This window comes from Ovis canadensis, chromosome 4, assembly GCF_042477335.2.
Source record: "Ovis canadensis isolate MfBH-ARS-UI-01 breed Bighorn chromosome 4, ARS-UI_OviCan_v2, whole genome shotgun sequence".
Taxonomy (NCBI): domain Eukaryota; kingdom Metazoa; phylum Chordata; class Mammalia; order Artiodactyla; family Bovidae; genus Ovis; species Ovis canadensis.
The window spans coordinates 38,790,626-38,807,611 of record NC_091248.1 but is presented as its reverse complement, the minus strand read 5'-3'; the positions used below and the strand labels follow the sequence as shown (position 1 = coordinate 38,807,611).

The following is a 16,986-nucleotide window of genomic DNA, read 5'->3' as shown; positions in this document are numbered from 1 at the left end:
AACAAGGGTTTCTACGCAAGAAGGTAGGTGGCCCTGAGTCAGAGCCTGAGCAAGGTGAGAAGTATGTCCATACAGAGGGGGTGTCTAGCATAAGGTATTGAAGCCCAAGAAAGCTAAACAGAGCATTGGTGTGGAAGAGGGTAGACGATGACTTGGGAGTCACAGCTCAATGGGGTGATGAGGTAGCCACAAGCATGATGTGACCGCAAGAGGGATGAAAAACTGTTCACATCCAGGGAAAATGTTTAAGTAAATAAACAAATAAATGACAATGTGTACATTGTTCACTGCATGTGAAAGGATTTATAAATATCACAATTGAGAAAGCTAATTAAACTGTTCTGTTACATATGAATAAGAGGTTTTGATGTGAACTCATCACTTTATCTCTGTATACCATATAGTCATAGAAAAGGAAAATGGATGGTATACAAATGGGTCTCATTTGTTCTAAAACTTCAATGTGATTAAGATTTTAAAATGATTTTCATATTCCAAGAAAATCAGAAAATGGATCATGATCTTAGGAAAACGAGGCTGGTTTAACATTTGAAAATCAGTGCAATTCACTATGTTAATAGTGAAAGAGAAAGTCACTCAGTCATGTCTGATTCTTTGTGACTCCTTGGACTGTATCCTGGAGTGGGTAACCTTTCCCTTCTCCAGAGGATCTTCCCAACCCAGGGATTAAACCCAGGTCTCCCACATTGCAGGTGGATTCTTTTACCAGCTGAACCACAAGGGAAGCCCAAGAATACCAGAGTGGGTAGCATATCTCTTCTCCAGGGGATCTTCCCAACCCAGGAATCAAACCAGGGTCTCCTGCACTGCAAGCAGATTCTTTACCAGCTGAGCAACCAGGGAAGCTAAAATAAAGAGAAACGACTATATGATTATTTTATTTGACACAAAAATTCAACTGATAAAATTTAATGCCTTTCATGATAAGAAAATATCAGCAAATAAAGACTACAAAGCAAGTTCACTAATATGATTTACGACATTAACAAATTTGGCCTACATTAACCCAGCCAAAGCTTTATTAGAACAGCATGCAGCTTGACACAGTCCCTTAGCAATCATCCTTCCTTCCTCTCCTGTCAGATCTGAATTGTGGTCTGAAATCTATTCCATCTTCTCTGATTCTCCCCTTTATCCTTTATAATCACTTATGCCAATAAATCTTTTTCACGCTTAATCCCATTTTAATGTATGAGTTTCAGAAGAACTGAATTATGAGCACAGAGTTCCAAAAACAAGTATATCTATATGTTAATAACAACTCTATTCTTAATAGCTCTTAAATGGAAGCAACCCCGATGCTTATTGATAAGTTGATAAATTATGGTATGTGTGATGTTGTACAAATTTTAATTACTCATTATCCTAATTTCCTTAGCTTTCAAATGGAAATATAATAATGTTATCTCTTCTATCATAGGTTTTACAAAAGATAAAATATATTCATGAATATGAGGCGCTTAGAATAATTCTTGAATTTGGTCAATCTAATATGATTATGTAAATTACCGATTATCATTATGAATATGATTATACAGTTTTTTCTACTGAATATTAAACTTGTAAATTAATTTCCCTTAAAAGCAAATGTTCATAATTTTTCTTTCTGCTTAAAAAATGACTTCATATTTTGATCGTATCAGATTTGAACTCATCATTCTTCTATTAATGACCTGTCATTTGTGGTTAGAAAACATATTTTGTTTCAATCCTTTTAAGTTTTTGGAAATTTTTTTAGGGGCTTAACATATTATCTGTCCTGGAGAATGTCCCACGTGCACTAGAGAACAACATGTCTTCTGTTATGTTGGACTGCGACCAACAGATGTGTGTAATGCTAACTGGGTTATACTATTTTTCCTTTTTGATGGGCTGCCTAGTTACTATAATCACTATTGAAAGGGGGGTATGGAAGTCTCCAAATATATCATTGAAATGTATGTCTCTCCCTTTAATTCTGTGTGTATTTCATTTTTGGAGGAGGTTCTTCTTTCTTAAGTGGATATATAAATTCGTAACTGTTTTATCATCTTGATTGAATAGACTCTTTTGTCAACAAAAAAATATTTCCCCTTGTCTTTAGTAACAAATTTTGTCTCCAAGTGTATTTTGTCTGATTTTAGTATAACCATTCAAGCTCTCTTGTGGTTTCTGTTTGAATGGTACTTATTTTTTTCATCATGTACTTTCAATGTATTTTGCCTCTGAGTTAATGTCTCTGTATCTTATTGACTGTATACAGCTGGATTTTTTTTTAATCCGTTCTGCAAATATCTGTTCTTTGATTTAAAGCTTAGCCTATCTACAGTTAATGTAATCATGAACAAAGGAGTATTCGCAGTTGCCTGTTTTCTACTTGTTTTCCACACATCTTATGTTGTTTATTTGGTTCTTGCTGTCATTCCTCTCTCTCTCCATGCTTCCTCTGTGTTAGAGATTTTCTATTGTAACATACCATTTTAGGGCATCCTTGATAGCTCAGTTGGTAAAGAATCCACCTGCAGTACAGGAGACCCCGGTTTAATTTATGGGTCGGTAAGATCCCCTGCATTTCGGACTCTTTTGTTGACCATGATGGCTACTCCATTTCTTCTGAGGGATTCCTGCCCTCAGTAGTAGATGTAATGGTCATCTGAGTTAACTTCACCCATTCCAGTCCATTTTAGTTCGCTGATTCCTAGAATGTCGACGTTCAACCTTGCCATCTCTTGTTTGACCACTTCCAATTTGCCTTGATTCATGGACTTGACATTCCAGGTTCCTATGCAATATTGCTCTTTACAGCATCGGATCTTGCTTCTATCACCAGTCACATCCACAACTGGGTATTGTTTTTGCTTTGGCTCCATCCCTTCATTCTTTCTGGAGTTATTTCTCCACTGATCTCCAGTAGCATATTGGGCACTTAATGACCTGGGGAGTTCCTCTTAATGCAGTACTTGGATGCAGTCTCAAAAATGACAGAATGATCTCTGTTCGTCTCCAAGGCAAACCATTCAATATCACAGTTATCCAAGTCTATGCCCCAACCAGTAATGCTGGAGAAACTGAAGTTGAACAGTTTTATGAAGACCTACAAGATCTTTTAGAAGTAACACCAAAAAAAGATGTCCTTTTCATTATAGGGGACTGGAATGCAAAAGTAAGAAGTCAAGAAACACCTGGAGTAACAGGCAAATTTGGCCTTGGAATGCGGAATGAAGCAAGGTAAAGACTAATAGAGTTTTGCCAAGAAAATGCACTGGTCATAGCAAACACCCTCTTCCAACAACACAAGAGAAGACTCTACACATGGACATCACCAAATGGTCAACAACGAAATCAGATTGATTATATTCTTTGCAGCCAAAGATGGAGAAGCTCTATACAGTCAACAAAAACAAGACCAGGAGCTGACTGTGGCTCAGATCATGAACTCCTTATTGCCAAATTCAGACTGAAATTGAAGAAAGTAGGGAAAACCATTAGACCATTCAGGTATCACCTAAATAAAATCCCTTATGATTATACAGTGGAAGTGAGAAATAGATTTAAGGGTCTAGATCTGATAGATAGAGTGCCTGATGAACTATGGAATGAGGTTCGTGACATTATACAGGAGACAGGGATCAAGACCATCCCCATGGAAAAGAAATGCAAAAAAGCAAATAGCTGTCTGGGGAGGCCTTACAAATAGCTGTGAAAAGAGGAGAGGTGAAAAGCAAAGGAGGAAAAGAAAGATATAAGCATCTGAATGCAGAGTTCCAAAGAATAGCAAGAAGAGATAAGAACGCCTTCTTCAGCGATCAATGCAAAGAAATAGAGGAAAACAACAGATTGGGAAAGACTAGAGATCTCTTCAAGAAAATTAGAGATACCAAGGGAACATTTCATGCAAAGATGGGTTGGGTAAAGGACAGAAATGGTCTGGACCTAACAGAAGCAGAAGATATTAAGAAGATGTGGCAAGAATACACAAAAGAACTGTACAAAAAAGATCTTCACAACCAAGATAATCATGATGATGTGATCACTTAATCTAGAGCCAGACATCTTGGAATGTGAAGTCAAGTGGGCCTTAGGAAGCATCACTATGAACAAAGCTAGTGGAGATGATGGAATTCCAGTTGAGCTGTTTCAAATCCTGAAAGATGATGCTGTGAAAGTGCTGCACTCAATATGCCAGCAAATTTGGAAAGCTCAGCAGTGGCCACAGGACTGGAAAAGGTCAGTTTTCATTCCAATCCCAAAGAAAGGCAATGCCAAATAATGCTCCAACTACCGCACAATTGCACTCATCTCACATGCTAGTAAAGTAATGCTCAAAATTCTCCAAGGCAGGCTTCAGCAATATGTGAACCGTGAACTTTCAGGTGTCCAAGCTGGTTTTAGAAAAGGCAGAGGAACCAGAGATCAAATTGCCAACATCCGCTGGATCATGGAAAAAGCAAGACAGTTCCAGAAAAACATCTATTTCTGCTTTATTGACTATGCCAAAGCCTTTGACTGTGTGGATCACAACCAACTGTGGAAAATTCTGAAAGAGATGGGAATACCAGACCACCTAACCTGCCTCTTGAGAAATCTGTATGCAGGTCAGGAAGCAACACTTAGAACTGGACATGGAACAACAGACTGGTTCCAAATAGGAAAAGGAGTACGTCAAGGCTGTATATTGTCACCCTGCTTATTTAACTTCTATGCAGAGTACATCATGAGAAATGCTGGGCTGGAAGAAACACAAGCTAGAATCAAGATTGCCGGGAGAAATATCAATAACCTCAGATATGGAGATGACACCACCCTTATGGCAGAAAGTGAAGAGGAACTAAAAAGCCTCTTGATGAAAGTGAAAGAGGACAGTGAAAAAGTTGGCTTAAAGCTCAACATTCAGAAAATGAAGATCATGGCATCCGGTCTCATCACTTCATGGGAAATAGATGGAGAAACAGTAGAAACAGTGTCAGACTTTATTTTTTTGGGCTCCCAAATCACTGCAGATGGTGACTGTAGCCATGAAATTAAAAGACACTTACTCCTTGGGAAAAAAATTATGACCAATCTAGATAGTATATTCAAAAGCAGAGACGTCACTTTGCCAACAAAGGTCCATCTAGTCAAGGCTATGGTTTTCCTGTGGTCATGTATGGATGTGAGAGTTGGACTGTGAAGAAGGCTGAGCGTCGAAGAATTGATGCTTTTGAACTGTGGTGTTGGAGAAGACTCTTGAGAGTCCCTTGGACTGCAAGGAGATCCAACCAGTCCATTCTGAAGGAGATCAGCCCTTGGATTTCTTTGGAAGGAATGATGCTAAAGTTGAAACTCCAGTACTTTGACCACCTCATGCGAAGAGTTGACTCATTGGAAAGGACTCTGATGCTGGGAGGGATTGAGGGCAGGAGGAGAAGGGGACAACCGAGGATGAGATGGCTGGATGGCATCACGGACTTGATGGACATGAGTCTGAGTGAACTCTGGGAGATGGTGATGGACAGGGAGGCTTGGCATGCTGCGATTCATGGGGTTGCAAAGAGTCGGACACGATTGAGTGACTGAACTGAACTGAAGATCCCCTGGAGAAGAGAAAGGCTACCCAATCCAGTATTCTGGCCTGGAGAGTTCCATGGACTCTCTAGTCCACAGGGTCACAAAGAGTTGGATACAACTGAGCCACTTTATTGGCTTTTTGATGTATTCTCTGACTGACTGCCCTAGAATTACAATTAACATCTTAACTAAAACAAGCTAGCTCAAATAAGTATCTACTTTATTTTAATATTATATAAAGGTTTTGCTCCAATATAGTTCCACCCCCGTTCCACTCCTTTGTGATACTATCATCCTACAAATCACATCTTTGTACATTATAATCTCTATAAGCTATAAACATAATTTTAATTACTGATTTATACATATGTCTTTTTTATCAGACAAAAGATTTATGAAAAAGATAAATATACTGTAATCTGTATTAATTTATGTAATGACCTTTATCAGGGTTTTTACTCCTTCACGTTGAAGCCAGTTATTATCTAGTTTCATTTTAGCCTGAAGAACTTCCTTTACTATTTCTTGTAAAGCAGGTCTGCTTAATGATAGTCTTTCAGTTTTAGTGTCTGAAAATGAATTAATTTTTCCTTGATTTTTCAAGGGTGTTTTTGTAAAATACTTCATCAGATATTTGAAAATATCATCTCATTGCTTTCTGGTTTCCACTGTTTCTGATGAAAAGTCAGCTGTTGATCTTATTGCAGTCCCTCCCTGACCTGAGGACTGAGGTCAGTTTTCTGCTCACTAGTTCTCTACCAAAGCTCACTTATGCCACCATTTGGAGTATGCACAAGGAGTAGCCCACACACGTGTGGGTGAGGTACACAGAGCCACGGGTGCCATCAGCCATGAGGATGTCTACAGATGAGGCATCCCCGGTGGCTCACGGGTAGCTTCCTCACAAAGTTCGTGGTGGGACCCATGTTCCTTTCATGCTCTCTGAGAGTCCTACCTGTCATTCTCCCAGCCTCTTTTTGTCTGCAACTGCTGTAGCTCACACTCGGTGCTTTGGATGGAGAGAGAAATGGCTCTCTGTGGCAGCATTCCACTCACTCTGCTGGGAAAACTGGGCGCTCACTCAACTGTTCTTCCTTTCCTCCTTGGGAAAAATCTCTGGCCAGGTTCTCTCTTGGCACTGGACTAGGTCACCTTGGAATGGGGTGATATAGATAAAATCAAATGATTCCTCTCACCCTCTTGAATGGTTTCAAACTTGGTTTTGTTGTTGTTGTTGTTGTTCCAATTAAGTGCCAGAAGTTCTCCTGGACTTCCATAAAAGCTCACCTATCCATGAATAACTGTCTAAAATACTGTTCCCTAGGAGAGAACACAGAGAAGGGTACAGAGTACCTGGAGCCAGTTCACATACCACTACAGGGGCCAGCACCAAGACGAAGCCTGTATGCCTAAGACCCACTGCTGGGGTGGGTCCTCTCAGATGCCTTGGTGTATGGTGCTGGATCCCCAGGTCCCTCAGGGGTACTTCTGTCTGTGGATGGATGCCAAATTGTTTTTCAGGGGGGTTACAATGAGGAATGTTTTATACAGCTTCTTGCTGACATCACTCCCACATTATCCATTTCTCATAAATAAATGCTCCTAGTATTGTTGTAAGATTTCTGGTCAATTTTTAGAGTTTTGAAAAGGTAATTTTCATTATTTTATGGAAGCAAGGATTTTCAGAATTCCTTACATGGCCATTCCATGGTGCTTTTCCTGCCTTTCTTTTCACCAGAGAATATGGTTACCACCATCTAAACATTTTAAATAGATCTTTGCAGAAGATCTATACCAATAAGATGGATAAAGTTTTAGAAATGCAAACTTGATTGACATACCCCTTATTATTTAAACCGTCCAAACTCTTGGATCAAATTTTTTCTGAACAAAAATCAAAGATATCATGACGTTTGGTTCCAAATTCACTATTTGCTTCCAGGCATCCTATGACTCAGAACTGTGTGCCAAGTGTGCTGCGTTCACTCACAGCTTTAAATTTTTACATGCTCTGTTCCCTTTGTTTGGCCAGCTTGTCTAATGAATTCCTTCTAGTCATTCTTCAAGTCAAAACCGATCATTCCTCCTCTGAAGCTCTTTCTGTAACCCCAGAGGCAATGTCTTTTTATGTCTTCACCACTTCTTGCGCATTCCTCCATTAAATCACTTTACATATAGTGTGTAATTGTGGTGTGCCATCTCTTTTCCCATCACTGGAAGGGTTAGAATTACAGAATTTCAATTTTTTAAACCCTATGCTTAGGAAAATGCTTGCCATATGGTATGAACTACTTGAATGTTGCCTGAATAATTGGTTAAGAGTGTTGAGAGTCATAGATAAGGCACTTTGGAAGAGGGAGATAGCAATTAAGAGGATCATGGTGCTAGCCATTTTTAACCAGAGAAGAGATTTGGATACTTTTTCTTTATCCCTTCTCCAGTAAATGATAAATAGCTTTCTTCCCTGGTGAAGAGAATCCCCTTTAGCTTAGCAATGGCTCTGAGTACACTGAGAGTTAACAGTTCAGGGCTCAAAGGAAAAGACTTGGCATGGGCAGGGATGGGAGGAGAATCATGCGGCCAAAATATTTCTCTTCATTTTTTCCTTCAACTCTGGGAAGGGAGAAAACATAAAACTGAGTATTACACTAAGCATTAAACAAGAAAAATGTTCTCACTTTATGATTAAAGGATAATGGTGCTCTTGTGATGGTGTCAGGTATAATAAAACAAACAAAATAAATTATAAGTAGTAATCTCGTTTGTAGGAAGTTATACTGGTTGACATGTCATATCTTTTCCATTTGTAGTTTTCCTAACTTTCTGATTTGTTTCCAACAAAAACTGGTGTTAGTAAGATGAATAAAAACCTAACCATGGGAAGAAGCTGATGGATAGCTTTATGTGGTGTGCATGGAAAAATCCTCCTCAGGAAAGAATCCAAATTACTAACTGGAAAAGGGCGGGAAGAATAACTCATGTCAATAAAGAAAAGTTATGAAAAATCAAAAGGTCAGGACTTTGGATATTTGTAAGTTAAGGTGTATTTTGACTTGTCCTGGAGAGACTCAAAAACTACTATTGAACTGAATTACTTCCAGTGAAATTACTTGGCTCAAATAATTTCCTATTTTAATACCTTGCTTGCTGTGAGGACAAGTGAAATAGACCAGTGCAACTAATAAGCCAAATTACATAACATTTTGGGGAGACCTTGAAACATGACAGTGTAAAATATATTGCATCCATACTTCTATCATGCATTGTTATTGTAATCAAGAATTAGTTGTTCAAAGTAACTGAAACTTTTCTCAAACTTTTTTATATTCCTTCTTCTATACTTAGAAAAGTAGTATAACTTATTGCACAGAAAGAGAAATTAATGTGTGACAGATATAAATTGCATTGATTAGTTTAAAATTAAGAATTAAAAAAATAAAAATAGTAAATACTGGCTTTCCTGTCACTTCATTTAAAATACTATTAACTGGTTAAAAATAATGTTACTAATATATACATTACTTTGGGCAAGTTATCATCTATCAGTTTTCTGGTATTTAAGAAAACAAATGTACTAAATACATTGATCTGAAACATATTAAATTTCCATATTAGCTGCTATCCCAGTAATTACATATATCATATACACATACAATTATATATGATATAAATTATATGCAATTACATATGATATGTACATCTTTTAATTCAGTTTATTTATTCCAATACTTAAACAATATTCTACTCTGTTTTTAAAGGCAAAAACAATTACCTCTTCCTAATTTACATGAAATGTATTATTAGTCCTCCATTATAGAGAGGAATATATGTTACACATAGCTTAATTTATTCATTCACATTCACACAACTAAGAAGAGGTTAAGCTGAAGTTGGAACACAAGAACTTTTGACTTCACGTTCTTCCCACCTCTTTTCTTCCCCTTTTCAACACATATTTTTGAGTATCCACTATACACCAAGTAATGTACTAAACACCACAGGTTTAATCACAAAAAGACCCTCAAAAAGGAAATTAGTGAATCAGGCATCAAATAATATATCATGGTTGACTGAAAATAGAATTTTTGTTTCTAATATGTAAAGGAGCATAAAGACAGAGACCATCAGAAATAATAGCTGTTCTAGGTTGGGCTTATGGCCTAAGGATAGGGCAAAGGGTGGGGGATGTCAATGAAGTTATGGGTCAGAAAAATAGTCTCCATGACAACGGGACACAAATAGTGGCTGAAAAGGCAGTAGCATTAGGAGATTCTGGATAGAGGTCAAAGTGAGAATGAGCCCAGATGAGTTTAAAAAGACAATTTCTCTAGGGCAGGTCAATATTTGGAATAGTCAGAAATTTAAATCTTTTGGTTATAATAATTTAAGTCTAAGATAGAAGTCTAATAGGTTTTAGGTTAGAAAGAGAGACAATCAAGGAATGACATATTGCTGTCATGGATAATGGGATGGCGAAGCTTGTAAAAACAAAATTAAGATGTAGGAGCATGTATCCAGAGTATTATTAGACTATAAGGAGAGAGAAGTCCTAGGTTAGCAGGACTACCTTCTCTGCTTTCCAACTTCTTATATTGTCACTAAGCTCAGGACTGCTTCTACACCCAGGAAATGCAATACCATGCACATGCCTCTTAAGTGATCTTAGCTACATCAAGAGAGAATGGAACTATCCAAAAATCAGACAGATCATTACAATAAACAGAGACAACAGGAAAGAAAAGAAGAAGAAAAATATGATTTGGAGAAACACCCATGGGGTTTTTCTTCCTTTCTTAAATTTCTGAATGACTAATTTGTCCCTGGATACCACAAACATCAATTACTCATTTTAAAACTGCTCAGAACATTTCTTTTTGTTTTTTAAAAACATTTTTCAATCATTAGTCCAAGTTTACATAAGCAGAGCTTAGATACAGCCCCTCTGAGCATTCTTATTTATGATATACTGGATGCTGTTCTTTTGAATTGGGTAAATTTCCATTCACCTTATATTTAGGCCTCGCAGGACCTTGTTCTACAATATAGAAGAAAAGCAACTTGGTTCCACCAGAGGCTACATGTAAGTTATGGCATTCTCCTAAGTATTACTTGGGCTAGACCCTAGAGAAGAAGCAAAAAGAGATTCTCCATGGGCAGCAGTAGTAAATGAGAAACCTTTAGTTAGATTCAAGAAGGAGAGTATGGCATGTATGATAGCCAAGTGGTTTCAGCATAGCTATCACAGTTTATAGTACAATATATCGTGGTTAAGAGACAGACTCTAAAGAAGAGACAACAGGGTTTCGATATCTGCTACTTACTAGCTGTGTGAGGCAGTAAAGCCATCCAACCCCCTGGCATCTCTGCTTGCTTATTAGTAAAATGAATATAATAGGATCTATTTCCAAGTCTATTATGACAGTTACAGGAGTTGATATATAAAGTTGTCTTATAAGAACACTGCAATTATTATAATTGCTATTATTATTATTATTATTTGTGGTTGGTGATACACCGTACAGGTTTTGGCAGTAAATAGTCTTAGCATGACCAAACCAGAAGTGTGCCTTATTTTCATTCATGCAACTGGAATCTGACAGAAACTAAACTGAGATTCAAAAAATACAATGACTACTCCTTACTGAAAATTCAGATACAGATGACCACAGGCAGAAGTCATACAACTGATATTCTGAACTAAAATAGAACTACCTAACCTAGTATTATTGGTTAATTGTCTTGAATGAAAGATCTCCTATGCTTTCTAGAACATAAATGTTCTTGTAACATACCTTCCTTTGCCATCATTATCTCAACTGTTGTGCTGAGCAGAACATATCTCATCAACTTTGATCTGATACGGAAGCAATTAGGTTTTTGCTCTTCTTCTGCAGACATCACATTTAGCATTAGGTTTTCTAGAAGTTTTATCATACCTTCACTCATATTCTTTGAATTCAGAGTTAACTAAATCCCTGTGCTGTCCTCAATATTCTGCAAGTTACTGGTTGATAGGCAAGATAAGCTCTACTTTATTGCTTCTCTTACTTAATAAACTACCTATGTTAGTTTTATTATTTCCAGTGAACAGTGACCTCACGCTTGCTGACACGTGTTCAGTGGTTCTACAAGAGATGTTGATATTTTGTCTTTCGTGCATCAAGTCAGTCTTCTTTTCTCACTCTCTTGCACGTCCGCTTTCCAATTTATTTGAAGCCACTGTCCATTTGACATGAAAAATGCACTTATAGTCTTGTGGCTAATTATTTCAAGGAGAGGTGAAAAAAAAATCTCGATTATGGCATGATTAACTCCATGTGCTTCAGCTAAAGCAATTGCATACTACAGAATTTCTCTGCAAAGACAATTTTCAGCAACTGGCTTGTGTTAAACTTTGCATTCCGTTCCTCCAATGCTGGACTGATTTTTCTACGCATCTTCAGAGAATCACCCCTATTCCATAGCAAATCTTAAAGATCATATACTTCTTCTATGAAATTTTATGCAACTGAATTATCTTTGTTAGTTTTTACCAAATAACTATCACCTCTCATGTCATTACTCAGGTTTTTAGCATCTGGCTTTTTAACTTCTCATCACAAAAATGGGATGGAGGTCCAGAAAGGAGGGGACATGGGTGCACCTATGGCTTATTTTTGTTGATGTATGACATAAAACCAAAAAATTCTATAAAGCAATTATTCAATTAAATTTGTTTTAAAAAATGAATGGTCACATGGTGATTGACTGTTCCATTCAAGAGTTGAGGTGAAGAGCTAAAGTTGGGGCTTGAGACTAGACTGAGGAGTGTTACTCATATCACTGATATATAACTACTATCTCTGATACTCAATTTCATATCAGGAATGTTTCTCCTGTTGCCATTAGACAGGATTATTTGCAATAAAGCTCTCATGACTTTTGAGAGCTTTTGAGAGCTTATCCCCGAGGATGGGGCTGGATCTTCAATGTGCTTAGTACCTGATAATCTTAGATTGATTATTTAGAGGCTCTAACTCTCAGATTCCTCATATATTAACGAAGATAATTAAGACTGGAATATTTTTGGTAGGGATGTTATAGGATTAATTAAGATAGTTAAAATGTTCCACATAATGCTTGACACACAGAAATTACTCAATAAATATAGCTATCACTCTTTGTGAAAACATACACTCATGAAGTCTTTATGAAATAACTATTAATTTAGATTAAATTACCTTGTATCAGGTTGTGATTAAATGTAAAAGAACTAGAATTTGTTGAAGGCTTGAAATAAACAGAACTTTCTACATATGACTTTATCATCTTTTTGCTTAAATCATAAAGGACTTGAGAAAAAAAAAAGAAGACAAAACAACAGTATTATTTTTGACCAAGTCTAAGAATTAAAAAGATGGCAAATGCCCAAGTAAAAACCTATCTACTCCTTGATTTCTTCCACCATATTACTATTATACTTTCTGAATTCTTACACACATATTTTGTACCTAAAAAGTTAGCACTAAAGTATTCTACTTATGTTTATTATGATATTTGTTTCACTTTTTTAAACCTATGTTAGGTAATATAGCCCTAATGACTTAAGATCCTTTAGTAGATAGACGTATACATCTACAGATTTCAAACAAAAACAGTGTCACCTCCCCATCTGGTTTGACCATATTGGGACTTTGACACCTATACATACACCTATATATATAACAGTTGATGAATGATTCATTCTGTAATTCCATAGTTTGAAAATGCTGGACTATAAGATGGGCCTGGATCTCTCTTCAGGAAAGGACTAGTCAACGCAGGGGAGACTGCTGTTGGTGAGTAGTGTTTAGCTGTTAGCCACCGTGGTGACTGCCTCAGATATAGAGATATGCCTCATCTAAGGTTGTGTCCCTTCCTATGAGACAGGCTGGGACCTGGGACCATTTGCTGAAGTGCCTGCACTTGGACAAAGGTCTCCTACATCAGCAAAACCCAAAGAAAGTAATGGCGAACTACAAATAACTGCATGCATGTGCGGTTGGGATTAATTACAAAAAACAAGATACAAAAAGACCCAAAACCCAGCAGAAGCAAGGTGTTAGCAGCAAAAGCAGGGTACTGCACCAAGCACACAGAATCACCAAGAAGGTGGGAAGATCAACTAAGCTCCCCCTCTAGCCCAACCCCTGGACTCACCCCTACATGGATGCACGCATGCTAAGTCGCTTCAGTCGTGTCCGACTCTGTGTGACCCCATAGATGGCAGCCCATCAGGCTCCTCGTCCACAGGAGTCTCTAGGCAAGAATACTGGAGTGGGCTGCCGTTTCCTTCTCCACTCACCCCTACACTCATATAAGGAACTAGCTCACCCCACCCCCACACCCACCACCAGGGAGTGAACAAGGGAATCTTGTTTTCATTCCCTCCTGCTGAAGCAAGAGTCCCAGTAAAGCCTTGCCCGAATTTCTTGTCTGGCCTCTTATCAATTTTTACTAATTAAGGAGGCCAAGAACCCTGGTCAGCAACACCTAAAGTGGCCCCCACTTTCTCTCTGAAGTATCCCTGACCACCCTAACTATGACTGCAGCTCATTTCCCACAGCAGTACACAGGCCCTTCTACGTTTACGTCTTCCAATAGCATTAGTATATGACATACCCGACATATTTACTTCTCTGCTATTGCTTTTCTTCCCCTTTCAGAATTCAAGCTCAACGAAGGCAACATTTGAGGTCTGTTTTGTTTACTGCTATATCCCAAGAGCTTAGAAGATTACCTGAAGCATTATACTGGCTTGATAATTGTTATTTTTAAATGGTTATGAGCCATTATCCTACCATCTGTTAAGGGAGAAAGGTGAAATATATGCAGCTACCTTATTCTATGTGTCTACTTATTTTTTGCCTGTCTTCCTCAACTAGAATGTGAGCTCCACGAGGGCAAGGACCTGTATCTGTTTTGTTCACCATTGTATCCCCAGCAACTAGCATAGTGCCCAGCACACAATAAATGCTTAATAAATCTTTATTGAACAAATGCCTGAACAGATACAATGGGGCCACATAATAGGACCTCAGTAGCTTCTCTAGGAGAAGGACTATGGAACTTCGGCCCTCCCGATACTCTTGGTATGGGAATCAGCAGTATTCAATAAACAAATGTTGCAATTGTAACTTGGATTTTCCTCAAATTCAGCTTCAATGATAAAAGATGCTTATTTATAACAATGAAGTTCTACTTTGTTTTTTTGCTTGGTTACCTATCCGTGTTTATTTCCTTAGACAAAATCTAGGAAGAGAGGGACTATGAGCTCGATTTTACACACAGCTGCCCAAGGCCACTTAGCTATCTCTTTGTTTTTAAAAAAGTGTGTCTGAGTTCTGATTCTTAAATTTGGCCTCAAATCTTCTTTCACATAGTAGACTCTCTCTCGCCCGGCAATTTAAATTCACGTTCAAAACCCCCTTTCTATGGGGGAAGGGATAGATTGGGAGTTTGGGACTGACATGTACACACTGCTATATTTAAAATAGATAATCAACAAGGACCTACTGATAACACAAAGAACTCTGCTCAATATTTTGTAATAACCTAAATGGGAAAAGAATTTGAAAAAGGATACATGTATATGGATAACTGAATCATTTTGCTATATACCTGCAACTAACACAACATTGTTAATCAACTGTGTCCCAATATAAAACAAAAATCCAAAATAAAATTAAAATATAATTTCTTTTTTAAAGAATTTTTTATTCTCTTTTTTTCTTTATAAAGATTTTTCATCCAAAGGTTTTCCAAGAAACTGTTTCATACACTCTCCTCTCTATCCCTGCTTTCAGTACCAGGCACAGCAAATTATTAGCAATTGAAACTCTGGCTCTTTGTCCAATCAGACTTCCAGGCCATTGGCCCCAGAGTATATACCCAGCAAAGTACTCCCTGATTGCTGAGAGGAAAAGCTGGCCTAAAATATTCTTGCAAAAATTTTACTGAGCTATATTTTACGTATCATACAATTCATCCATTTGAAGTATAAATTTTAAAATTATTAATATTACCCACTGGTAGAATCATCACCATGGATCATTTTGAGAATATTTTTATTCCTCCAATAAGATTGTTCTTATCTACTTATGGCTAATTCCTATTCTCAGCTTTAGGTAACCATTAATTTATTTCTTTAAAAATTGGTATTTTCTGGATATTTCATACAAATAGAAGTAGACAATATATCCTCTCTCGTGCTTGGCTTCTGTCATTTAGCATACTACTTTAAAGTTCTTCATGTTATCAGTTCAGTTCAGTTCAGTTCAGTCACTCAGTCATGTCCGACTCTTTGTGACCCCATGAATCACAGCCTGCCAGGCCTCCCTGTCCATCACCCTGTCCCGGAGTTCACTCAGACTCACGTCCATCGAGTCAGTGATGCCATCCAGCCATCTCATCCTCGGTCGTCCCCTTCTCCTCCTGCCCCCAATCCCTCCCAGCATCAGAGTCTTTTCCAATGAGTCAACTCTTCTCATGAGGTGACCAAAGTACTGGAGTTTCAGTTTTAGCATCATTCCTTCCAAAGAAATCCCAGGGCTGATTTCCTTCATGTTATAGCAAATGTCAATTCTTTTTCCTGCTGAATAGTATTTCATTGTATGGATATGTCACATTTGACAGATAGATAATAACTAAGAAAATAAATACATGAGATAATTCATGTGAATTTATTCTGAAGGAATAAATGAGGCAAATACCATAGAAGAAATAAATAATAAAGTTATTTCAGTAAAGAGTAACTGAATGTGGTGGTAGAGGGTAAGTAGAGATGATTCCCTAGGGAAGGAGGCATTTGAGCCTCCTTCTGCTCAAATCTAAATGAGCAGAAGTTATGGCAGGAGGGAGATGGGAGCAAAGGGGGTCCTAGGCACAGCTGTCGTGAAGAACAACTGAGGGAATGCAAAGCACTGGGTGGTGGGCAACCACTCAATACACAGCTGCTGTTTTACCTCATCCCTTCAACCACTCTCAGCTCCTTCTGTTCAAACAAGGAGAAGCTGGCCAAACCATAGATCACAGGGAGTAAAACTATACCTTTGAAAAGTAAAGGCCCCTGAGAGAGATTCAGGCTCTAGCATCACAGATTCCATAGCTCTGAATCATACGCCCAAGTCAGGAAGAAGCACTAAGCCAGCCTCCCTCCTGTTGCCAATGCAACTTCTTCCTCAAGAGTGACACCAGGTTTCCAGTTTGGGGACATGATGAGTAATTTAACAATGAGCATGTTCCTATGTCCGTTTATACAGTTCGTGAGGTTCTCACAGCAAGTATACTGGGATGGTTTGCCATTCCCTCCTCAAAGATAGATCTTAATGAATCGGATTACTACGATGGTGTGGTCAGTCACCCAGAGCCAGACATTCTGGAGTGTGAAGTCAAGCGTGCCTTTCGAAGCACTGCTGTTAA

At 38.0% G+C, this 16,986-nt stretch overlaps 1 long non-coding RNA gene across 1 annotated transcript in view; it reads right to left on the bottom strand.

The window, feature by feature from the left end:
- Positions 1-283: 283 nt before the first annotated feature.
- Positions 284-16,986, bottom strand: part of LOC138438773 (uncharacterized) — a 32,179-nt gene continuing 15,476 nt past the window's right edge. Inside the window, exon 3 of the long non-coding RNA XR_011256464.1 lies at positions 284-866. This is a non-coding gene — a long non-coding RNA (uncharacterized lncRNA). The remainder of the gene's footprint in view (positions 867-16,986) is intronic.